Genomic DNA, 27,260 nt, shown 5'->3' with positions numbered 1-27,260 from the left:
CATGGGTGTGTATATATACCCCCTATACACATGTTCAGATGTCATGCCTGACTCCAAACATGTGCTCAAAAAATCACTATAGACACCTGCAGCCAAAAAGCAAGCTGACGGGCGAAGCCATATTACTGCAGCGAAAGTGACTTGAGAGAAACTATCTTTTCTCTATAGCGGTCACTCTGATATGGAAGGGTTTGGTCACCCTGCCATAGCAGTCACTGTCAGTTCACCCTACACTACATTACGGTCACCCTGATATGGAAGGGTTTGGTCACCCTGCCATAGCAGTCACTGTCAGTTCACCCTACACTACATTACGGTCACCCTGATATGGAAGGGTTTGGTCACCCTGCCATAGCAGTCAGTTAACCCTACACTACATTACGGTCACCCTGACACTTCACACTTTCCCTACAGAAACTACATTTTTGAAGCTAACTAAAGTGTAAAAGAGCACCCTAACTACACTAGATATCCTTTTCCTCACACTAATAAATGCTAAATGACACTTTTAAAGTAAAATTAACAGAACTGCTTCCACTCTCTTCCATGTCCTGTATTACAATGCTAGGAATTTGGCGGGGGCTATCTTATATACTGGGGGGCGTATTCACTAATGATTGGCCTAGGGACCCCCTAGTCACTCCAATCACATTCCTAGCATTTTCCTGCTCCCTCAATTGACTTTTGCTAATGGTTCTGGTCCAATCACGGGCTTTTAAAGCCCATTTCCTGAACCATTGCATTTTGGTCGGTTTTGGTTGCCGAATTCCGAACTTTTTGGGCAAAAAGTTCTAAATTCGGCCGAACCTCGAACACCCAATGTTCGGGTCGAACCGATGGTCGACCCGAACCGTTCGATCATCCCTATTCTCAACTCCGGTCCTCAGGACTCACTAACAGGCCAGGTTTGCAAGATAACTGAAATACATCACAGGTGATATAATTTGCTGCTCAGGGATTGCAGTACTCTAGTCTGCATCTCACCAAGGTAATACTTAGAATCAGACCTATTAGTGGGTCCTGAGGACTGGAGTTGAGAACCACTGATCTAGATGATTTTCTTTGTATTGGCCCCCAAGATTCCTCAGTTTGTTTTGTGTTGTTACACACGTTGGAATTGCAAAATGGTTCAGATACCTCTGGCACTTGCCGCTTGACAAATTGGAGGATTTGCGTCAGATGGTTGGGCAGGCCAGGTTGGTGAAAAAGGTTAGGCTTAAACAATTGCAGTCTTTATTGAGTAAGCTTAGTTTTGCCTGCCACATTATGCCTATGGGGTGTATCTTCTGTCGTCATCTCAGCGCCACTACGTCAGGGGCAACAGTGCCGCATCACTACATCAGGCCGATCTGGGGGTTTGGGATGAGTTTCTTGCCTCCTATAATGGCAGATCTTTGTGGATGGCTCCGGTTGGGTCATCTTTCTACATCGCCCTTTACACTGATGCTGCGGGAAGTTCCGGGTTTAGTGCTTTCTGTCAAGGGGCATTGTGCACAGCTGCTTGGCCCGAGGAATGGCGAGCAGCAGGGTTCTTTTGGAACTTGGTGTTATTGAAGCTGTTTCCAATTTTGGTAGGCGTAGAATTCTGGGACTCCAAATATCGCGGTCATCCGATTTGTTTTCATTGCGATAACCTGGGGGTAGTGGAAGTTGTGTCCAGCCTGTCTGCCTCTTCGCTGTCAGTTGTGCACTTATTGCGTCACCTTGTTTTGCGTTGTTTAGGTTTGAATTGTTTTGTGCAAGCTGTTCATGCCCCAGGTGTATTGAATTCCATCGCAGATTCTTTGTTTCGTTTTTAGCGGGAAACGTTCTGAAGGCTGGCAGCGGAGAAGGGCGGGGTTCCTTGTCCCAAATGGCTGTGGAGACTGGCGTTGGAATAGCTGGAGAGCTATTACATCGCTCTGTGTGTGAGGGCACATTGGCAGCATATTCGTTGGTTTGGAGTGAGTGGTCCACATTGGAAAGTTCAGATGGTGGATGTTTTTCCACTTCGAATCGATTGTCTTTGTTGTTATATTTTATTGGGACAGAATTTACCCAGGGCACATCAGTTTAGAAGATGGACAGGAGTTTGGCTGCCTTGGCTTTCTTTTTCCGGCTGTGTGGCCTGAGTGATGTGACCAAAGACTTTATGGTAAGACAGGCCATGAAGGGATTTCAGTGTGGGCGTGTGCAGCTGGATACCAGGTGCCCGGTTTCCTTCGATTTGCTTCAGGAGCTAGTTTTTGCACAGGGTTTGTTCTTCTGCCTAGAGGTGAGGCTGTGTACTGTGGCTTTTGCATTGGCCTTTTTCGGGGAATTCAGGATTGGGGAGTTGGTAAGCAAGAACAGCTGTGGTGTGGGTGGGCTTCAATTCTCGGATGTAACCGTGTCAGACGATTGCGTCCGATTGTAATGCCCCTCAGGAAGTCCTATGAAAAAATATATTGGCAGGATCTAGAAACATTATTATATTTTGAAGTCTGCTAATTGGAGTCAATTTGTGAGATTTTAATTAGAGTGTTAATACATGCAAGAATGTAATTTTCCTTTCCTTTATATTAAATAAAGTTTTTTAGACAGTAATTCACTATTGTGGGTACTTTTTGGATTCTTTGGAGAGTGTGAAAGTCATATAACATCTCAAGACTTTTCTTTGGACACCCTTGTGGACACATTTAAATGTTTATTTACCTTTCTGTGTTTCGGGGTCATTATGATATGATGAGCAGCATTTCATGTGGTGGCGGCACTTGGTGGGTGGTTTTAATTCCTGTTTATGGTGACGAATTCACATTTGGATAATTTATGGACTTTTATAACATATTGGTTAGAGATGTGCAGGATAGAAAAATTAGTTTCTTTTCCTTTTCGATCATTAAGGTAATGATTTAGTTTTGTCATATTTGTTATGCTAGAATATTTAACTTTCAGAATTTGTTTCATATATTCAGGTCATTTTCTCATATTCATTGTTCCGAATCAATTTGTATTTCTGATGTTATTTTGGAAGTTTGGGTATATTCATTTTAATGTGTTGATTCCTTATTTTTGCAGATTACTGTCCTAACCCACTCTGTTTGGGTTTGATGGAGGCGGATCCATCATAACGATTTGAACAAAATTATTTTTTGTTTAATTAGTTATGTTACTATGTGGAGATTCTGATGGATCTACCTCCATCCAACCCAAACACAATAAGGGCCTTTTAACAAGGACTCATTGTCGATCAGTTTTTCAGGTCAAAAAGCAGAATAAAAATGCATGAAAAATGCATCCCTTTAAATCTTGTGGAACTTTTCACACTGGTATTTGCATTTTTAAAAACTCTTGCTTGCTGTATTTTGGTGCATTTTAGTGCAGTAAAAAAAAAAAAAAATGCACCTCTCTATGAAAATAAGAGGCAAAAGTGCATCAGAAAAGCAATGAGCCTGTGGTAAGTGTTTTTATCCAGTCAGATGTCCAGGGGAAAAACAAAGACGGCATAAGTGCCAAAAAAATGCATCACAAATGCACTGCACTGCATGCCGTTTTCAATGTGTTTTTGCAATGGAGCAGTGTGAAAGCAGCCTTACTGTATTTATTGCAATATGTTTCTATTTCACATGTAGGGCATTTTTTATAATAATGAAAATGGTAATGCAACATAAAAACGAAATGGATCAGAATCAATCTGGATCATTTCTTATGTCGTTACATCTTTCAGATGCTTCAAACGTTATTAAAAAGAATGAAATTGATAAATACAAATAAATGTCATTGTTTTATTATAATTTATTTTGGATTTGAATACATCCGAATAACGAAAATTTAATCTGAATTTCGATTCATAACGACACAAATTGCATGGTTTAGAAATATAGTGTATGACATAATTTATATTTATATATATATATATATATATATACAATATATATTTATATATAGTGACAGTGCAGTTTTCTGTGGTAACGTATGTCACCCAGGATTCTCAACATGGCATGTGCTTGTATAATTTGCAGGAAACTGTGTTTTCAGTCTCCTTGGAGGTTGTTAAAACTCTGTTTGGGATCTGGAGCCCGGAGATTTTGTAGCGATCTGAGTCGGAGGAAATCTCCAATCCTGAGACCAGGTTTTGGGAATAGCCAGCACCCTTATTGTACAGGTGTGTGGGGGGTATTTTTGGAGAGCCAGGACTGGGGTTCTTGGCTCCACCCTCCCGAGGAGTCCAGGTGTTGAAGAGAGAAGCCAGAGGGCTGCATGGTGCAGTTTGAGGACTGAGGTCTGTGGATGGAACAGAGGGCCCAAGCCTGTGGGCTAAAGAAGCAGTAAAGCTGTGGAAGAAAGAGTTCTAACTGAGGTACAGTGTTTGCATGTGAATACAGGGCCCTTGTTACTAGACATGAGCAGAACGGAAAAATTTGTTTTGTTTCAGATAGATTCGCTATGTTACCAAATTTATTTTGTTGATTAATTTCAGAATTAGTTTAGTTTCATTTTGTTTTCATTACATTTCGCTTAGTTTATTAATTTCTAATGAATTCCAAATTTTCATAAGGATTCAAACTCGAATCGGTCGAAAAATGATCGACAAATTCGAATTCTGTGTGAAGAATAGCCAGTTTTTAATCAGCAGGCAGGGAAGCCAGCCACCATGTCCTTAACCACTTGCCGACCAGCCGCCGTAGTTTTACTGTGCAGGTCGGCTCTATTACATGAAAACAAGGTACCTGTACATCGTAATATGTAACAGATAGTGGGGGCGCCCACTCATGCCAATTGCCCAGAGGGGAAGCCAACTGGCGGATATGGCAAAAGCGATGTCCGCCGGCCACCCGCAATCTCTCCACATGGAAACAGAACAGCAGTAGGCCTATGTAAACAAGGCAGACCGCTGTTCTTTCAGTGATGAACACAGGGATGCTGTGTTACTCCTATTTAAGAACACAGGTCTCTGTGTTCACCCAGTGAGTACAACCCCCGTACAGTTAAAAAGCACTCCCTAGGAGCACACTTAACCCTTTGATCGCTCCTGGTGTTAACCCCTTTTTTGAGCGTTGGGCGTTTTGCTTACAGCGTCAAAACGCTCAGATGTGAACAGGGGCCATTGAAATGAATAGGATTTGTCTTGTTGGGCGTTTTGAGAGCTGATCCTAGAGCAGAAAAACGCCCCAAAAACGCCCCAAAACGCCTACATGTGAACTGAGCCTTAGTAGTAAAAGAAAATAAATAAATAGATAAATAAATAAAAATCAGATAAATCTATCCCATAGTTTGTAGACGCGATAACTTTTGCAAACCAATCAATATACACTTATTGGGACTTTTTAAACAAAAATTTGTGGCAGAATACATATTGGCCTAACTTGATTAAACAAAATTAGATTTTTTTTTTTTTTTTTTATTGGGAATGTTTTATAGCAGAAAGTAAAAAATATTGTTTTTTTTTTTCAGAATCGTCGCTCTTTGTTTTTTTTATAGCGCAAAAAATAAAAATCGCAGAGGAAATTAAATACTAACAAAAAAAATCTCTATTTGTGGGGCATCGATTTTATTTGGATACAGCTGCGCACGATCACGCAGTTGTCAGTAAAAGTAACGCAGTGCCTAGCCGCACAAAATGGCCTGGTCATTAAGGGGATAAAACCTTCTCGTCCTTAAGTGGTTAACAGCCGATGACTCATCAGCTGAGTTCAAAAGTCTGAATACCATCCTGAAGGATCCTGCTATGGGTTGGGGGGCACACGCTGTTTTTTTCTATTTCCAGCATTGTTTTGGTTACATTTCAGCTGCCAGTGGAGAAACCCGCTGACAGCTAATGAATCATCAGTTGTTAAGGATGCGGCAGCCGACTTCCTGGCCCACTGCTTAACAACCAGCTATTGTTCACACAGAATTCAAATTGTTTGATCATTTTTCGACCAATCTGAATTTGAATCGTTTCAAAAATTTGAAATTCATTAGAAAACGAATAAAGAAAACCAATTGTACCAAATTTCAATGAAATTCGTTATTAATTCATTAAAAAAACCAGATACATCCCAATAACCAAAAATTCATTCAAATTTGTATTCTGAAACTAATTGAACGTATCTACTTGTTACACAGTCACAAGTGGCTGGTGCTGGCTTTAAACAAGCTGCAGTTTGTGCAATTAGGAAAATACAGCAAACTCTATGTGTGTTTTTACGTGTTTTCCCCATTTCCCCCTATTTATTTGTACTCTCTTATTCCAGTACTAGATTTTAGAAGCTTGCCAAGATCTATTTGCCAATAGCTGAAAGACTGAAATGTGCAGAATTAAAATTGTAGGTTATACTTGTTGGGGAAATTTTCTTAGGACACTGTGGACATTTTTCAGGATGTGTTTTATTTAGATTGTCATTATGGCTCCTGTTGTTGGTTTATTTGTAACACGCTCATTAGGGCATGTACGGGTGAACCGGCATTGAGGAAAGACTACTGGCAGTGAAAACCTTTCTTTAGATGTGTGGACGCGTTCACTCTACATAGACATCTCCGCCAGCGAACACTCCATGCGCGGGTCTGTTTGCCGGTAGAGATCTATGAGTATTGCGGTGTGTAGTTCAAGCATCTAGCAGCAAGGATATGGCAACCAACGAGGGCCCCTGTGTAATGTGCAGACTTGTTCGCTCAGTGGGGATATGTTTGCTCTGTGAAGTCAATATCATTTTGATAGCTATCTGCCTTTATGGAGGGATACATACTCATGTCTTTCTACTGTGCCTGATCACCAAAGTGGAAACAGCATAGCTCTTTCCCTGCAGATAGCCTCATGTCTATGGCAACAGTAGTATAATCCTATCAGGCATTGTTCTTTGAGTCTTGCTGAGTGGGATTCACGCTAATAGGTAGTGGCGGGAGTGCATGCACGAGTTTGATCAGAGCAGCGTTCACAGTTCTACACGCTGGTTTCATTGTGTAGCATTAGGTGCAAATTCTGCTAATCATGGATTTCATTGTTAACTGCGGTGCGCGGATTTCTGCTCTTTCAGGATCATGTCCTCCCCCTTTCTATTGTATCTTTCAATGAATACAGGTGTGTCATTGGCTGATTCTATGTGAGTAACTTATGTCATGTGACTGTACATTTGGAACTGATTGGCTCATGTTGTATAGCCATCACTTCCTGCTGTTATCCATGTGTTGTCCCATAAATAAACAGAGTTTAATGCTTTAGGCAGGACATTCTATCGAGCATCCAATGTGATAACAGCATGTGTGTCTGTATTACTGGGTAATGCCGAGCGCGCTCCATTACCTTTTACAAAAGAGCTGAGAACTGTGCTTTTTAGCACAAGATTTATTGTGCTTGGCGTATATTAATATCCAAAAGTGCACTTATTAGTGCAACGGAGTTATTTGTGCATCAAGCGTACATTAAGATCCAATACATACTGCAGCTAAAAAGAAGCTTGAAATTGAAATAACTGCTCAAATTTTTGATAGCTTTGCCCTTGCTCAAATTGTATAGACTAATGCCCCGTACACACGTACCGATTGTCGGCCGTAAATATTCGGCCGACGACCGATCGGCCGATTGTAGGCTTGTTAGTATGATGCTTCCGACAGCGCACTTTCGGCCGAAAAGAATCTGTCGTGTAGGCATTAAAATTTTTGTTGGCCAACACCAGAACGGCCGATTGTTCGCCAGTCAGTACAGAATTCGGCCGACAATCAGCAGATTTGCAATACTGGGCATGCTCAGAAAAGAAAAAAGACAAGGAAAGTTAACCATCACATGACATCACTTCTGCAGTCGGCTGTTGTTGGCCGACAAAATTCGTGTGCAGTCTTTTGCAGTTTTCAACAGACACGACAGCCCTTGACAAAAGACGGCCGATCATTCGGCCGACGATCGGTACGTGTGTACGAGGCATAAGACTGCAAAATCTATGACAAAAATGCTATATTTCCTTCATCCACAGCTATTTTTCTCTTTTCATAGAAGTTTTCTTTCTTTATTTATTTATTTATTTTTTAGCAGTTGTGAGCTCTGTGCTTTTAGAAGGCACATCTGGAGAAGAGAAGAAAGGAAATTACTTTCCCAGGTGCTGAACAACAACATATATAATGATGATCCCATTCCATTGTGCCAGTCTATGGTGTGCCAATACTATTATTATTATACAGGATTATATTGTGCCAAGAGTTTGCGCAGCACTTTAAAATATAAATGAAGACAGTATAGTTATGATATAATTCAAGGGTTAGCAGATCCCCGCTTTTGAGAGTCGTATGGAATTTTCATTAACAAAGAAGGACACTTCTTCACAGATTGTTGTAAATTTCAAACATGAAAAAGCATGTGATGTTTTATATTCTCTAGCTTTTTGTGAGAATTACATTTTTAATTCTGTAGGTTGTTGTTCTCACCCAAACAGACTCAAGATAATTTAGTCAAACTAAACTCCAGTCTTACCACAACTGCCTATCCCTTCCTTTTTACATTGCTAAGAGAATCTAATAGCTCTGGGCAAAGCACGTAGTTAAAGCAGTATTAAACCGAAAACTAAAAATGCAATATATTGCAGCTTATCAATGATCGTGGATTTGTAGGTTTTTTCCTTCTGTTTTCACCTGGTCAGTAACACACCTCCTGTATTAGGACTCTGAATGAATGAGCACAGGGGGAACAGCAGACAGTAGCATTGTAGCATTGTCAGTCTGGGAAGGGGGAGGGGGAGGGGGAGTGTTAAATATACTAGCAAATTTAAATGCACTAGAAAATTGAAGCCAAACTCCAGCTAACACTTTATATGCAGTAACAGCAGCAGCTTTTTTCCTTTTAGGATAAGGGTTTTACATAAATAAATAAGAGCTGATCATTGTCTCATCCCTGTAAAAAATACATACACAAGAGAAATTCTACTTTCTAAAAACAGCAGACTACTGGTTGGATCACCAGGTGAAAATAGAAGAAAGGCTTAAAAGAAAACAAATGCAGCCATCACATCTAAAAAGTGGTAAACTGTAAAATAATACATGTTTCCTTTAGTCTTTAATACCACTTTAAAGAGGAAGTAAAGTCACAAAAAAAAACGAGAAAAAAAAAGCCCTGTAAAGAGAAAGGCATAATGAGCTAGTATGTATCGCATACTAGCTCATTATGAAGTACTTACCTTAAAACAAAGCCCCCGCCGTGCCGCCTGCTCAGGGACAAGATGGCTGACATGTCCGGCCGTCCTGCTTCTGGGTTCGCGTCCTCGGGCCATCTGATTGGCCGGAGGCGCGATTACATCACTCCTGCGCCTGCGCGTGGGAGCCGCCGTTCACGGCACTGAGCTCTGAAGGAACGGCACGGGTGGCCGTTCCTTCAGAGTGCATGCGCCGATGACGTCATCGGCAGTATGCACTCTAAATATCTCCTAAACGGTGCAAGTTTGGGAGATATTTATAGCACCTATAGGTAAGCCTTAATATAGGCTTACCTATAGGTAAAAGTTTGTGAGGTGGGTTTAAAAGATCTGGAAGAACCAGTTATTTATATCATAGTGTTTAAATCAGCCATTGCTGTACAAAAACTACATTGTGCGTTTTTTTGCATCATGCAATACCTGTACTTTGCTGCATTAATGTAATACAATCGCCTAACTCTACTAGATCCTCTGAGCCCAAGATGTCAGGAGCATTCCTTAGCTCTGGAGACAGACAGGAATAAACCTATGTGCTGATCTTCTGAATGTTAGTGCACATTGCTAAACTGAGCATTTTCCATATAATACTGCTAGAGGTACTTTCCCATCCAGTTACTATGGTGATAGCATGATGAGGGGAAGCTGAAAGTGTCCATAGAATACAAGGCCTTGCTTTATCATATAGATGAGTACTGTATATTGGAAAGGCTTTAAATAAATAGAATTTTATTACAGATACAATTATTGTATTTCTGGGAGTACCAATGACTCTAATTGTTCAAAACAAAAAGTTCTTAGCTATGCATGGCTACTTTTTATCTAGTAAGACTTTTTATGGTTGGAAACAAGAAATTAGTAAAATATTTTCTTACTGAGCAGTAATTGTGTGAAAAAAGCCTCTTAACTTTAACGACAAATCCATCATTACTTAGTGTTCATACACTTGTACAGTGCTATTTTCTGCATTTGAGCATGTTATCTCTTGCCAGCATAAGAGGAGGGGAAGATATAGACGAACATATGGTGCTTACAGCTTAGAGAAGGAGGTCTAAGGGGAGCTGTCTACAACACATATTCAGTTAGTTCTGGGCCATTGCTCACTGACATAAATTAATTCAGATAAAAACAAACTCTCAGAGTTATGGGAAATATGTGTTATAGAGAGTTTTAAAAGTCACTATATTAGCTCAGTTGTGTTTAATTCAAGCAAACTCGTATTTAATTTCATGACAATTTTCTGTATACCGATAACATGACAATTCTCATATATTATCCTCTCTGATGTTAAATCAAACTATAATTTAAATAATTATGCACATAAATGTCCCTGTTTAACAGATAAACAAAAAGTTTTTATTTGAAAAGCAATCCTTGTTTTAATTGTGTTTACTTTAATTGATAAAAATGATGTAATCGGAGATGATTAATAAAGTCTGCTGCACTTAAGCACATGTCATGTGTTTGTAAATATTCCTCATTACTGTAATGATAGCTGAGCATAAAAACCTGTTATGATATATTATCCTTTTGCTTTTTGTATGCTTTTATGGGAAACCTTTAAAAAAAAAAAAAAAAAAAACCTTTTTGAAGAAATCTTCTGTCACAAGGGAAAATTACTGCAACTTTTTTGACCTTAAAGAATAACTCCACTTTTATTGAGGAAAAAAACATCCCCCCTCTGGCTGATCTGTGTATGCTGCAGGGATTTTAACACACTTTGTTGCAGATGTCTACATTTTGTTATTCTGAGAAAATAGATGTTTCTTTGTCTGGGTCCATTAACACACTGAATGCGATTGAGAGTGACTTTATAACTGTCAATAATCTGGGTACTAATACTGAAAATTGCAAGATCTGCATCCCTTTATATGAGATTTTATCTTTAGGAGTACCTCACCAAAAATGAAATTTTTGCAGATGATGCTCAAAATCTAAATTGTATATTATTGAAGACTTCTAGGAATATCAGTAAGCCAATCACATAAGCAGGATTATACATTTCTGGAGGTGTTCCATACACCATAACTACTCAGAACTCGTTCAGATTGCCATATTGCATTTTACAGAAAATGATAGCGCTGCAGATGAATAAGGAAAGGTAGTTTTTAATAACATTCAATTACAGTATGACTTGCGTAGCAATTGTATATGCTATAATATATATATATATATATATTTTTTTTTTTTATTATTTAAATTTTAATTGGAGGTACCCTTTAAGTAAACACAACAACTCAATATTGGTTGCTTATTCATCTTTACAATAGCCAGTCATCATATTAACATAGTTTGAAAAAAGTTCATCGAGTTTAACCAACAAAAGAAAACATCCATAAACAGACATAATATACCCACAGCTTATCCAGAGGAAGACAAAAAAAGAATAATTAATTTATCTTTAACAGGGAAAAGTTTATTACCTTATTCCCTAAGGCAACTGGATATTTTCTGGATCAACAGCCTTGGGTAATATTACCTATAAATGTTAATATTATTATACAGGATTTATAAAACACCAACAGTTTGCATAGCACTTTACCATAAAAAGGGAAATAGTACATTTACAATATAATTCTATACAAGCAGGTTAGAAAGGCTCTGCCATCCACTTAATGTTGTTATAATTTGTGCATGTATGAATGTAGCCATCTTTTTTAAAAAAACATTTAACTGAGTTGGCTAGAATTTGTTTCTGAGGTAGCCTGTTCTACATTTTCACAGCTCTTACTGTGAAAAAAAAAAAAAAACCTTTTCCGTATATTTGTGTAGGTGTGTGATTCCTAAAGAACTTTTTAGTTGGGTTTAGCCATCATCCCGGGTAAAATTTTGCATATGGGGTTGGTGCCTCAGTTCAAAATTGGGACTTTATGGGCTTAATATGTGAATTCATAAGAAAATATTCATTTTTTACTTAAAAGATAATTTATTATATGTTAACCATATAATATAACAATATTCAATAGAGTATTCAGAGAATTCATGTATATTATATATACTGTGTGGGTTACAGACCCATAGGTGATTGTGAGTAGGAAAGAAAGATAGGAAGTAGTGACAATGTGCTTAGGGTGACAATCACTAGCTCTCTATTGTTCCACGCCTGGGTGAAGCGTCGGATCCATAGGGAGGATGTTTCAAAGTCCTACGCGTTTCGGCCGTTAGGCCTTTATCAAGGGAGGTGTGTCACCACATCTGGAATATAGTAAATGGAATATTTGAGTATGTATTTATTTGAGCCAGTCGGAATATTTTTCCTTTGGTCATATAATAAAAAAGACGTACTTTGTTAGGAAAAAGATTCTGCCTCTGGTTTCTGTCTCAGGTCCTTATCTATCACATATGAATCGTGTAGTCACTGCTGCTAGGGTATAATTTGGAGAGTGTAAGTTTATTTTCAAGATATATGTTTTAATAAATTTTAGTATCTGTTTAGGTACTCACTTGGTTAGTTCATATATTTCTTTTGGCCAGGGAGCATCTAATAATGTCCTTGTTCTGATCCAATCTGGATTAAGATGTGAATATGTTTAATATTTTGGTAATGTAATTATTTTGGCATTTTGTATCTTTGGTTTTTACTTACTTGTATTTCCCAAAAGGAATCACTAGGTGGCACTGTGGTGTTTAGAAAGTCCCCTCCTATTCTATCTGTATAGATAGAAGGGGGAAAGTATAAATATACTTGCATGTATTTTAAGAACCATCAATGCTTAAGATAGCATTGTGGTTACTTACTTTTTCTTGCAGTGTTTTCCAAGGAAGTTTTTTTCTCTCTAGAGCAGCAGGTCCGGGCGTCCTCACTCTCCCTCTGGTCCGAGGGAAGTGGCGCCCTATTCGATTCCCGGCCTATTTATGTCCGCTGTGCGCATGCGCAGATAAGCGCAATGACGTTGCTTCCGGGTTTTACTTGTATGACGCGGCGCGGGTGCGCGCGCATCCTGTCACAAGATTTGCGGGTCTGATCTCAGAGCGGCCGCCGACACAGGAGAGAAGGCTAAACCCTGGAGAGGGATTTGGCAGTTGGATGGAGTATACTGCTAGCCTCTTGTAGCCCCGATTATTGGCAATATCGGGGTTACCTGTGCCGGATGTGATCGATAAGGAGTCGGAGATTTTCAGAGTATCTAAATTTTCTAAACAAGGGCGTGATACAATATTTTTTTTTTTTTTTTTTTTATTTTTTTTTTTTTAAGTGCAATATAGTATCTTAAATATATAAATAATAAACAATTTTTTACAACAACTTTTTTTTGACAAATCCAAGGATTGTCTTAACAGTGGTACATATATTTGTTTTTTACACAGCAATTAGATATTTAAGACAGGTCAGTATTGGATCAATTAGGGGGGGCCTGGTATGGCATCTATGTGGGGCCCAGATTTTGATTGGGTATTGTGTGCGTCCATGGGGGTCCAATTTTAGAGTGGGAGATAGTCAGATTTTTTGTAGTTTTTTGTATATAGTTATTAGATTGAGGGGAGTGGTTTCGTGAAGTTTTTTGTTCTTTTCCTTTTTAATCTGTTTTGCCGGATGAGAATCCTTCCAGGAATGGGCGATAGCTTGTATTTTCGTTTAATCCTGGTGGTTGAGCGGCGTTCAATTTTTTAATCCATCTTAATTCCATTTGGAGGAGGGTCTTATTCCAGTCCCCCCCTCTTATTGGAATATGTATTCTATCTAATGTAGAAAAAGTCACCTTTGGCATCCTGTTTTTGTGGATATTAGCCACATGACGACCTAATGGGAGGTAAAAATTACTTATTTGCATGCTATGCATGTGCTGATTCACCCTGAGGCCAAATTCTTGTCGCGTTTTGCCGACATAGAAGCTGCCGCATTCGCATTCCATAAGGTACACTACGCCTTTGGTTTTGCAATTGGCGTAATGTTTGGGGTTGAAGGGTTCACCATTAGGTAATATTTTATGTGTGGATTTTTTTATAACGCTACACTGTGCGCATGATCCACATGGGTAAGTACCCTTAGTTTTACATGGGTCTCTTCTGTTCTTTAGTTCACTGTGTACCAAGGATTGTTGTAGCGACTGAGTTTTTCTATAGGTAATCATGGGGTTTTCTGAGATTAGGTCTTTTATGGTAGGATCCTCGGTAAGGATCGACCAATTTTTTTGCAAGATTTTTCTCATGGATTGATGTTCGTTTGAATATCTCATGATTATTCTCGTTGGTTGGGTGGTGGTGTCAGCTTTCGACAGGGGCGTAACTACAGGGGATGCAGGGGTTGCAATCGCTACCGGGCCCCATGCTCCAGGGGGCCCGGTAGCAAACCAGTGGGTGAACTTCCAGGATCGCAAAGGTCACACTTGCGACCGGACCCTGGCATTGCACCACTGTGGGGAGGCCCCAAGATTGCAGGAAGGGGGCCCACAAGATTGCAGGAAGGGGGCCCACTGCAGAACCTGTGAAAGAATCCTGCTGCGGGACCGTAATAAAAGGCCATGCAACGAGTGTAAAGAGCCCCAGGATTAGTGGGAAGAGCCCTGGGCTTGAAGGTAAGGGCCCCGGCCAGGGGTCTGGGGGGCCCTTCGTGGTTTCTTGCATCAGGGCCCTGAAGGTTCTAGTTACGCCTCTGGCTTTCGAGGAATCTTTTTTGTATAGGATCTCTTGTCTGTCCATTTTTTTGACTTTATTAAAAGCTTTTCTCAGGCAGGTTTTGGTATAGCCTCGATCTCGTAGTCTTTGGTTTAGTTTGTTTGCTTCTTGTTGGAATTCAAATTCTATTGTACAATTCCTTTTTAATCGGAGAAATTGGCTGAATGGGATGGAGTTTTTTAATGGTTCTGGGTGAAAACTACTGGCGTGGAGTATGGTGTTGCCGGCGGTTTCTTTCCTGTATAATGTGGTCATTATGTTTCCTCTGTCATCTTTGTAAATGTATGTATCGAGGAATGCGATTTTGTTTTTATCCTGTGTCATGGTGAAATACATATTGTGGCTGTTCCTGTTCATTTGATCTAGGCATTTTTTGATTTGATTTTCTGGTCCATTCCATATCATGAAGACATCGTCCAGGTATCTCTGCCATAGCATAATATTCTGGGTATACGTTATGTTTTCCTCTGACGTTAGGAATTCGTGTTCCCAGTCGCCCAGGTATAAGTTGGCATACGAGGGTGCACAGCTTGTACCCATCGCAACCCCGCAGACCTGTACATAATATGTTCCACAAAAAGAGAATGTATTATGTCTTAGAATAAATGACAGCATGTTGAGGATGAATTCACTGAAGTTTCTATCATAATCGCTTTGTTGGGTGAGTATCTTTTCTACCGCCTTTAACCCCTTGGAGTGGGGTATGTTGTTATATAGGCTCTCCACATCAATTGTAACAAGTAAGGCATCTTTTGGTACTGTTAGACCTTCCAATATTTGTAATATAAATAAATATAATAAATAATATAAATAAACACCACAGTGCCACCTAGTGATTCCTTTTGGGAAATACAAGTAAGTAAAAACCAAAGATACAAAATGCCAAAATAATTACATTACCAAAATATTAAACATATTCACATCTTAATCCAGGCCTAACGGCCGAAACGCGTAGGACTTTGAAACATCCTCCCTATGGATCCGACGCTTCACCCAGGCGTGGAACAATAGAGAGCTAGTGATTGTCACCCTAAGCACATTGTCACTACTTCCTATCTTTCTTTCCTACTCACAATCACCTATGGGTCTGTAACCCACACAGTATATATAATATACATGAATTCTCTGAATACTCTATTGAATATTGTTATATTATATGGTTAACATATAATAAATTATCTTTTAAGTAAAAAATGAATATTTTCTTATGAATTCACATATTAAGCCCATAAAGTCCCAATTTTGAACTGAGGCACCAACCCCATATGCAAAATTTTACCCGGGATGATGGCTAAACCCAACTAAAAAGTTCTTTAGGAATCACACACCTACACAATCTTACCCCGGATGGATAACACATCCACGACCTCACAGATTCCTAAATAACCGAGCAAATAATATAACCTTCCCATGCTGAACAGCAAGGCATAGGGAATCAAGACTCATTTACAAAGATCAAACCCCCTCCCCCAGTCCAGAGTTATCTCTGTAACAGGAGTCAAGAGGGGAACTTCTCAAAAAATTTCAAGCAAAAAACTTGGAAACCACTAATTGACGGACAAAGTTTGGATCAACATGGAGAACCTGATGGGCGCCGAGTGGGACTCCATGATGCAGGGGATACAAAACAAATTTAAAGAAAAAGAACAACTGGAATCTGATGTACTAGCTTTATTTTCAAATTTAAAAAAACAAATGACAAGGAAATCCGCACTCTATTGGCACATAGAAACGTTCAATAGATATATTAAAGAAAACATCAATCCTGCAGGCCTCCGTATTCAAATTTTCCCCACTATGGAAAAAGTGACGGAACAAATGAAAAAAGACCGGGAGGATATCCTCAACGCATGTTCAAAAAACCTAATGAAACTACTGCAAGATGAATATAGGAGACAGATAACTAGTTTGGATGAAGAAATAAAAACCATATATGAACAACTATTGCCTTTAAAAACTGCACCACTATAAAGTGAACAAGAAGAAAAATTAAAAACCCACCTTGAAGATTATGCAAAAGAGACGTTACAAAAGAAAGAAAAGAAATACTGGCGGGACAAAAATGCGTTTACCCAAGGTAGAGCATACAGATGGTCTAATACAACTAGACAAAATCGAAATAAAAATAGATTTGTAAAAAACCCCAACTACTACCAATCCTCGGATTCATCATCCTACTACTCAGGAGCAGAAGGAGGCAAAAACAGAGCCTATTCAAAAAACAGCCAACAGGACCCCCAAAGACACTTCGAAAGAAGGGAATGGGGACCCCATGAGGAACATGGAGAACTAGACTCCCAGGGCCTAGAAATAATAGGGGGCCCAGGACCAAATAGACCAACCAACTATCAAATATTTACGAGAGCACAAAAGAAAAAAGACGAGGACCATAAACAATTACAAAAAAAGGCTTTTTTAGCCAAGGAAAAAACAAAAACCAAAACACAGCCCAACCAGGAACAACAGGAGTCCGGACCGGAGGAACCGAAGGACTAAACATAATTAATCTATCATCTCTACAATTAACACCTGAACAAACACAAGTCCTATCACTAGGACTATCTTTTTGCCCCAACAAAAGTATGGACACTTTTGAGGTGGTCAAAGATATCAACCTTTTCGCACGCAATCTACTTCTTAAAGTGATGCACAATAAAAAACCAATAACAACAGAACAACCAACACCCCTTACAGCCGCGGAATTCCGAGCAATTCGGGACCTCAACATACTATTGGAAGAGGGTGGACTGACAGAATCAGAGGAATCGGACACATCAACAGACAGTGACGAAGAACAGGACAAAAGGATTGCCACCTTTAGAAAAAAATCGCACAAATTCCCACCACTAAATACAAACCCTACAATTGCCTTATTTGTTAGACAAACATCTAAAGAGATCGAGCAAATACAGAAAAAAACTAAAACCAACAATATAAATCAACAACAAAGAAAGGCCCTGAGGGAACTCCAAGAGAACAATGAAATTACAATAAAACCCTCGGATAAAGGGGGTAATGTCGTAATAATGAATACAGAACATTATAAACAAATGTGTCTAAAGATACTGGAGAACAAAAAATGTTACCAGATTATCTCACCTGTAATGATAGAAAAATACAACCAGGAATTCTACCGGCTTGTAGACAGAGCATTTAACCAGAAGATAATATCTCAAACATTATGGGAATTCATTAGAACGCAGCACCCCAGGACCCCCACGTTCTACTCATTACCAAAGATCCATAAAAACGCAATTGATCCACCAGGACGTCCAATAATCTCTGGCAACGGTAACATCACAGAGAAAGTAAGCCAGGTCATTGATGCCTACCTTAAACCATATGTGACACAACTGACCTCCCACACAAAAGATACACTTCACTTATTACAAATATTGGAAGGTCTAACAGTACCAAAAGATGCCTTACTTGTTACAATTGATGTGGAGAGCCTATATAACAACATACCCCACTCCAAGGGGTTAAAGGCGGTAGAAAAGATACTCACCCAACAAAGCGATTATGATAGAAACTTCAGTGAATTCATCCTCAACATGCTGTCATTTATTCTAAGACATAATACATTCTCTTTTTGTGGAACATATTATGTACAGGTCTGCGGGGTTGCGATGGGTACAAGCTGTGCACCCTCGTATGCCAACTTATACCTGGGCGACTGGGAACACGAATTCCTAACGTCAGAGGAAAACATAACGTATACCCAGAATATTATGCTATGGCAGAGATACCTGGACGATGTCTTCATGATATGGAATGGACCAGAAAATCAAATCAAAAAATGCCTAGATCAAATGAACAGGAACAGCCACAATATGTATTTCACCATGACACAGGATAAAAACAAAATCGCATTCCTCGATACATACATTTACAAAGATGACAGAGGAAACATAATGACCACATTATACAGGAAAGAAACCGCCGGCAACACCATACTCCACGCCAGTAGTTTTCACCCAGAACCATTAAAAAACTCCATCCCATTCAGCCAATTTCTCCGATTAAAAAGGAATTGTACAATAGAATTTGAATTCCAACAAGAAGCAAACAAACTAAACCAAAGACTACGAGATCGAGGCTATACCAAAACCTGCCTGAGAAAAGCTTTTAATAAAGTCAAAAAAATGGACAGACAAGAGATCCTATACAAAAAAGATTCCTCGAAAGCTGACACCACCACCCAACCAACGAGAATAATCATGAGATATTCAAACGAACATCAATCCATCAGAAAAATCTTGCAAAAAAATTGGTCGATCCTTACCGAGGATCCTACCATAAAAGACCTAATCTCAGAAAACCCCATGATTACCTATAGAAAAACTCAGTCGCTACAACAATCCTTGGTACACAGTGAACTAAAGAACAGAAGAGACCCATGTAAAACTAAGGGTACTTACCCATGTGGATCATGCGCACAGTGTAGCGTTATAAAAAAATCCACACATAAAATATTACCTAATGGTGAACCCTTCAACCCCAAACATTACGCCAATTGCAAAACCAAAGGCGTAGTGTACCTTATGGAATGCGAATGCGGCAGCTTCTATGTCGGCAAAACGCGACAAGAATTTGGCCTCAGGGTGAATCAGCACATGCATAGCATGCAAATAAGTAATTTTTACCTCCCATTAGGTCGTCATGTGGCTAATATCCACAAAAACAGGATGCCAAAGGTGACTTTTTCTACATTAGATAGAATACATATTCCAATAAGAGGGGGGGACTGGAATAAGACCCTCCTCCAAATGGAATTAAGATGGATTAAAAAATTGAACGCCGCTCAACCACCAGGATTAAACGAAAATACAAGCTATCGCCCATTCCTGGAAGGATTCTCATCCGGCAAAACAGATTAAAAAGGAAAAGAACAAAAAACTTCACGAAACCACTCCCCTCAATCTAATAACTATATACAAAAAACTACAAAAAATCTGACTATCTCCCACTCTAAAATTGGACCCCCATGGACGCACACAATACCCAATCAAAATCTGGGCCCCACATAGATGCCATACCAGGCCCCCCCTAATTGATCCAATACTGACCTGTCTTAAATATCTAATTGCTGTGTAAAAAACAAATATATGTACCACTGTTAAGACAATCCTTGGATTTGTCAAAAAAAAGTTGTTGTAAAAAATTGTTTATTATTTATATATTTAAGATACTATATTGCATAAAAAAAAAAAAAAAAAAAAAATATTGTATCACGCCCTTGTTTAGAAAATTTAGATACTCTGAAAATCTCCGACTCCTTATCGATCACATCCGGCACAGGTAACCCCGATATTGCCAATAATCGGGGCTACAAGAGGCTAGCAGTATACTCCATCCAACTGCCAAATCCCTCTCCAGGGTTTAGCCTTCTCTCCTGTGTCGGCGGCCGCTCTGAGATCAGACCCGCAAATCTTGTGACAGGATGCGCGCGCACCCGCGCCGCGTCATACAAGTAAAACCCGGAAGCAACGTCATTGCGCTTATCTGCGCATGCGCACAGCGGACATAAATAGGCCGGGAATCGAATAGGGCGCCACTTCCCTCGGACCAGAGGGAGAGTGAGGACGCCCGGACCTGCTGCTCTAGAGAGAAAAAAACTTCCTTGGAAAACACTGCAAGAAAAAGTAAGTAACCACAATGCTATCTTAAGCATTGATGGTTCTTAAAATACATGCAAGTATATTTATACTTTCCCCCTTCTATCTATACAGATAGAATAGGAGGGGACTTTCTAAACACCACAGTGCCACCTAGTGATTCCTTTTGGGAAATACAAGTAAGTAAAAACCAAAGATACAAAATGCCAAAATAATTACATTACCAAAATATTAAACATATTCACATCTTAATCCAGATTGGATCAGAACAAGGACATTATTAGATGCTCCCTGGCCAAAAGAAATATATGAACTAACCAAGTGAGTACCTAAACAGATACTAAAATTTATTAAAACATATATCTTGAAAATAAACTTACACTCTCCAAATTATACTCTAGCAGCAGTGACTACACGATTCATATGTGATAGATAAGGACCTGAGACAGAAACCAGAGGCAGAATCTTTTTCCTAACAAAGTACGTCTTTTTTATTATATGACCAAAGGAAAAATATTCCGACTGGCTCAAATAAATACATACTCAAATATTCCATTTACTATATTCCAGATGTGGTGACACACCTCCCTTGATAAAGGCCTAACGGCTGAAACGCGTAGGACTTTGAAACATCCTCCCTATGGATCCGACGCTTCACCCAGGCGTGGAACAATAGAGAGCTAGTGATTGTCACCCTAAGCACATTGTCACTACTTCCTATCTTTCTTTCCTACTCACAATCACCTATGGGTCTGTAACCCACACAGTATATATAATATACATGAATTCTCTGAATACTCTATTGAATATTGTTATATTATATGGTTAACATATAATAAATTATCTTTTAAGTAAAAAATGAATATTTTCTTATGAATTCACATATTAAGCCCATAAAGTCCCAATTTTGAACTGAGGCACCAACCCCATATGCAAAACCTTTTCCGTATATTGCAGAGTTTCTCATTGTCTTTTGCAACATTATTTGCACCAAGTTCAGTATATAGCCCAATTATACATTTATTCATACACTATACTGTATATTTATGGTGACCACATCTCCCCTCTTCACATCACCTCTTCCAAGAGTGAAATAATGAAGTTTAGCCAATCTTTTCTCATATCTGAGCTGCTCTATGTCTTTTATCAGTTTTAGTTGTCATTATCTGCACTCTCTCCAGTTCCCCAACATCATATGTGTTAACTGATGCCCAAAACTGAACTGCATAACTCTGATGTGGTCTTACTAATGCTTTGTATCAGCCCAAGATTATGTCTCTCCCACAAAGGTGTATACCTAATTTGACACAAGATGTATTTTGCTTGCTTTATAAACCTCAGCTTGGGGTTGTGTGCTATTAATAGGTCTATGATCTACCAGAATACCCAAATCCTTCTCCAATGACTCCATAATCTATACTTCCTCTAGTGTGTAATATCTGCATATTTTTAGCCCCCCAAGTACCGTATATCACTATTTTTAGCAACATTAAATCTAATTTTCCTTATAGGTTGCTCAATCAAACAGTGCATTTAGGTCTGCTTGTATCATGCCAAGACTTAATTCCACTATCATTAGTGATTCTTACATCACTAGTAATGCTTGATCACATGCTCAATTAATCTAAAGTAATCAGCCAGTATAATGTATTCTAAGATAAAATAGTGGAATCATATTTATGTTACAAATGGAGTGGCAGTCAGTAATCAAGCAAATACAAGTCACAACCATGTTTGCTTTTCCTAGGATCTTCAAATAACTGAAAGCAAATCGACAAATAAAAGATTTCTTATTTTTGGGTAAAATGTTGCTATTTTAATAGAGATGTTTGAGGAGCTCAAGGTTTGGTCTGAACACAATTCTGGACTGAACTTTGACTGTTCGGGTGTTTGGACAAAAGCCCAAACATTTACATGTTACCCGAGATGGACTTCATATACAATAGCAGTATTACTACTGCTATTATACATTGGTTGTTAAGGATGGCAGTGGGTGCTGGCACTGCCAAGTTCTTAACAACCAGTGATGTCACTGGACCTGTTTACTTACATGGTTGTGAATCCCCATGGTCTTGTCTATATATGGTGAACAATTAACCAGGACTCCCTGCCCATTGTATATAACAGCTGTCTTCCACCAGCCTTTCAATTTGGTGAGTGACAAGCTAATGAGTAGGACATGTCTCAGCAGTGGTGTTTTTTCAGAGGGTTGTTGGCCAATAAGCATTGTAATTGAGGTGGATCAGCATTGCTGGGGAACATGATTGATGATGGATTTACAAGGAAATTTTTTTTAGTAATTTAGATTTTTTTTTTTAAAAAAAGGACTTGTCAAACAGTTGGATATCTTTATTTCCAGGGTTACAACTTTTTTTTTTGCGAATGAGTAGGTGAACTATGTACCAATCCAATTGGGGTGTGGCCTGGGTTTGATCCAACACAGGGTTCGTCCAGAGCTTTGCATGTTCACCATTTGTAGACTAGTTTAATTATTTGGCTGGGTACCACTAGCAGTTATACTACCTTCAATAAATGTTCTTTTTTCAGGGCTGCACGCTATAGTACTTTGTCAAGCCCCTGTGAAGAAAAAAAGTAAACACTGAAATCACAGCATAGAACAAATTACACAGAGTACAGAAAATGACCAAACCTTCTAAAAGGCTCTCTACAGGTGCAAGGCATGCCATGGTCCTCCTTTGCTAATGTAAGGTGGACCCCACACCTTAGGGACCAGCTGAAGCCAGTCCACTAAGTACTTGGTGAGGGACTCTCCTGAATAGAGACACCCTTTGATTACTATCTTCAAAAACATACTTTCCACTGTGTAGGTTGCACATGATCATTGATTTCTAAGATGTCTTGGTCACTGGCTTCTAAGCATCCACTATCCCCACCTATCAGCTTGTAGAACAAGCCAGCTTATAGACAAGCCAGGGGGCATGCATGTCATGTCAGTTGCAACATGGATGGTCATGTGCATTCACTATTTTTTCTTTAGGTGTGTCATCAGGATCATCATTCATCATAATTGATGAGGATTTGCATCACTGACTGATGATGGATTTACATTGTGTGCCTTTTTTTAAAATAAAGGATTTCTTCAAATTTGTGTTTTGTTTATTTCCAGTCTAACATTTTCTGTGAATTAGTAACCAGGGGTACAGTACCCCTTATTTATTCATTTTGGGTGCTCCGAGATATCTGGATACTGCCATACTTTAAAGGGTTATGAGTAAGAGGCCTTTGTCCCCATCAACACGGGGACAAGGTACACTCCCCAGGTTGAGGATATGGGGACTGGTGTGGTTCAAAGGGGGCCAGAGAGCATGTTGTCCTTGTCAACAAAGGGGCAAGTATCTTTGCCAGTGGTGGGGAGGGGGGGAGCTCTTGGCAAGTTTCCCTTTTCATTTTGAGGGCATGTGGCCTTGTATGGTTTGAGAGGAGGAGGGGGCACACACTTTGGCCCCACTTTCCTGACCTGCCAGGCTTCATGCTCAGATAAGCATCTGTTTTAGATTTTAGGGGGACCCCACATTATTTTTTTTTTGTGTGGGGTAAACCCTAAATACCATACCAGACCCAAAGTTCCCATAGCATATCAGTCTGGTAGAGTTTTTTTTTTTTGCATGGGGTTCCTTAACGATAACATTCTGGTACTGATTTTTGGGGAATGCACAATTTTTTTTTTTTTTTGTTCACTGTAGCGACTTTTGTTTTTTTTTTTCTTATTCTAGATAGCGGTCTGGTCTGGATTTTAAAGGGGAACCCCTAGTTAAAAATAAATAAATAAATAGGATTCTACCAATTTCATACTAGAACCTTCAGTCTGACATGGATTTTAAAGGGGAACCCCATACAAAAAAAAAACTAGAAATAAGTGTGGGGTCCCTCCAAAATCTATGCCAGACCCTTCTCTAAGCATAGTTAGCCAGACTGACCTCTTGTGAAGTGAACACAGGTACATCACTACTAGTAGTTGGGGTACATCACTACTAGTAGTTGGTTGCTAGACCTGAGCACTATCACTTTGTGGGTCACATGCTCGCTCATACCTAGAAGCAGCAGGGTGGTAATAAGATAAGTATACAGTTAGGAATCAGCAGAAGGATTGGCCTGATCTGGGTATTGTGACAGGAAGTCAGCTAAATCTGGGAATGTAGTCACAGGAAGGAGATACATTTCCACCTGATTTAGAAAGTCCATTAATTAATTTAGGGTGTTGGCTACAGAGCTAGCCAGCAGGAAGTTGAAAGGCCTTCACCTGTTCAGAATGAGGGAGTTAAGGATCTATAATTTGTTCAGAGAAAGTCCTATTGTTTGCTGCCTCCAGAAGCTGTGTCCTGAAGCCATGTGGGCTGGGAGCAGGAGGACAGTCAGCGTGTGCCTCCCGACAGGATGTGTGGGCCTGGGAGAAGACCCCCCGGAGTGATGTGTGCCCGGGACGGTAACCAAGGGTGAATACGTCTCAAAGGTGAGAAGACGAACTGTTGATGTGAAAGAAACAAAAGGACTGTGTTGCCCTGTGAAGCTATTATAAAAGGACTATTGAGTGTCCGCTGTAGGACAAGGAAGTCTGCCCGACGGTAGGTTGGAGACAGACACTTAGGCAGGTTCCAGTTGTGAGAAGGTAGCCGCCCACAGAGGCAAGGATTTATTTTCTGTTTTATTTTATTTTGGATGTTTTGCTGCATACAGCCTGGTGAAGAAAACACCATTTAATAAACCACACTGTTTGTTTGCAAGCACTTGTCGGCTACCTCTCTGGGAAAACGCACCCCCCAAGGGGTCATCCACACCCGCCACCGAGCTAATCCCTCACATATGGTGGAGGTATGCAGTGGGCAGAAGCGAAGATCCCTGCAAGGAAGTGCAAATGTTTGATGAACTTTGTCTGGTGCATGAGATTGCACAATCTATGTGTGCAGGAGAGAAGATCCTGACAGAAAAAAAAAAAAAAAAAGTGTTTTAAAGAGACAGGGGTCTCAAAATTTTTTGATGAACTTTGTTGTGTCTGGTGCAAGTGACTGCACAAACTGTGTGCGCAGGAAAAGAGATCCTGCAAGAGAGAGAAAAACTACATGTGTTGAAGAGACAGTGGTCTGAAAATTGTTTGCTGGACTGTGAAAAATTTGTTTGTGGAGTTATTGAAGATGGGGCGGTCCAAACGCCTGAAAAATGCAAAGATAGATGAAATGAGAGACCGGATTCTATGGATGGAGGGGATGTTGCCGTCTGAACCAGCCCCATCCATGCCTAAAGAGAGTCTACTAAAGAGGAAGGTTGTTGTCCCTAGCAACACTGATGAAACTGCTATGGAGACGCAGTGTGCTCAGATGAAAAGTAAACTCAAAATGGAGGAGATGTTGAAACATCTGATTATATCAAATGCAGCTCAACAGCAGGCAAATGCGGATTTTCAGCAGAGCTTTGCAGCTCAACAAAAGGCTCATCAAGAGAGCATGGCAGGCTGGAAACAGAGACGCCAGCAGCCAATGGAGGCCATCGGTTTGGAGGAAACCGAGTATGTGTGCAGGGCTGAGTTGGATGCCTTGCAAGGGAAAATGGAAGAAAAGGAACAAGCCTTGGAATTGCTTAAAATGGAGCATAGAAACTTGCAGGAAATGAATGAACTACTCAAGTCTCATGTGTTACAGTGGGAAGAATCCACTGCTCTTCTTTTGGTCGAGTTGCAAAAACGCAGAGAGACTATAATGGAGAAAGATACCATCCTCATGGAAAAGGAAAGTGAAATTCAGACTTTGCAGAAGCAAAGTATGGCTGATATGTTGGAGTTGCGTAATCAGCTGGAAAAAAGTCTTCAGTCTTTGGGAGCTACAAAAAGAGACCTGCAGGAGTCGCAGGAACAGAATGTCGCTCTGAAAACGACATTGTCTCTCAGCGACAACGAGAAAAGTGAAAGAGAGGCTAAATTACTGAGTACTGTGTATGAGCTCACTACTTTAAGCAATGTGGTAGATGAATGGCGTGCGGACTGTGAAAGTTGGAAAGGGGAAGCCCAACGTGTCCAGCAGCAGTTAAAGGAGAAAGAAGCCTGTGTGGCAGAATTACATTCTTATTCCCAGATGCTAGCCAATGAGGTGAAGGCTCTTATGCAGGGAAAAGAAGATTGTGAACATAAGAGGGAAAAAGTAGAGGCACAGCTTCTGGAATCGCAAGTCAAGGTGTCAGAAGGTGACCGATTGTGTGCTAAGCTGTCAGAGAAGGCAAACCGACTGCAGGTTGAGTTGGACAATGTTACAAATCAGCTTTCTCAAGCAGACAGCAAATCTAGAGAAATTGCGGAAGATTTTTCTATCTTGGAATCGCAGCTGCAAGACACGCAGGAACTCTTACAGGAAGAGAGGTGTCAAAGGCTGAGTTTTAGCACAAAGCTCAAACAAATGGAAGATGAGAAAAATGGCTTCCTGGAACAATTAAAAGAGGAGGCGGAAGCAAAGAAAAACCTATCAGAGCAAGTCGCAACATTGCAAGCTCAGATAGCGGTTATGAAAAAACGCATGGAAGAAAGCGTTGGTTCATTACAGTGTGTTGAAGATGTGAAAAAGAAGTTTGATCAGATGCTTGGTGAAGAGAAGAATGTGTCTGCAAAATATGCAGAAGAACGCGCACGTGCAGAAACGGAGGTGCGTGATAACGAGAGCAAAGCCCTGTTCTTGGCTCGCTCTTTGGAGGAAGCTCTAGAGTGTAAGGCTGAACTAGAAAGTGTTAAACAGCTGCGTACAGAAATGGAAGAATTGGTCAGCTCCAAGGATGATGTTGTGAAAAGCGTTCAGGAGCTAGAAAAGTCTAAGCGAGCCTTAGAACAGCAAGTAGAAGAGATGAAGATTCCGTTGCAGGAACTGGAAGAGGAATTCCAGGCAACAGAGGATCTGTCCCAAAGAGGGGATAGTGT

General features: G+C 39.9%; 1 pseudogene across 1 annotated transcript in view; it reads left to right on the top strand.

Moving 5' to 3' along the window:
* LOC309554587 (mismatch repair endonuclease PMS2-like) overlaps positions 1 to 3,089 on the top strand; it is a 92,354-nt pseudogene extending 89,265 nt beyond the window's left edge. Inside the window, exon 3 of the transcript in view lies at positions 3,037 to 3,089. The product of the transcript in view is annotated as a mismatch repair endonuclease PMS2-like (transcript). The remainder of the gene's footprint in view (positions 1 to 3,036) is intronic.
* The last annotated feature ends 24,171 nt before the right edge of the window (positions 3,090 to 27,260 follow it).

The sequence above is a fragment of the Pelophylax lessonae genome, assembly GCF_965119305.1.
Source record: "Pelophylax lessonae genome assembly, chromosome: 4".
Taxonomy (NCBI): Eukaryota; Metazoa; Chordata; class Amphibia; order Anura; family Ranidae; genus Pelophylax; species Pelophylax lessonae.
The sequence above is the reverse complement of the archived record's forward strand: the minus strand, read 5'-3'. Positions and strand labels throughout refer to the sequence as shown.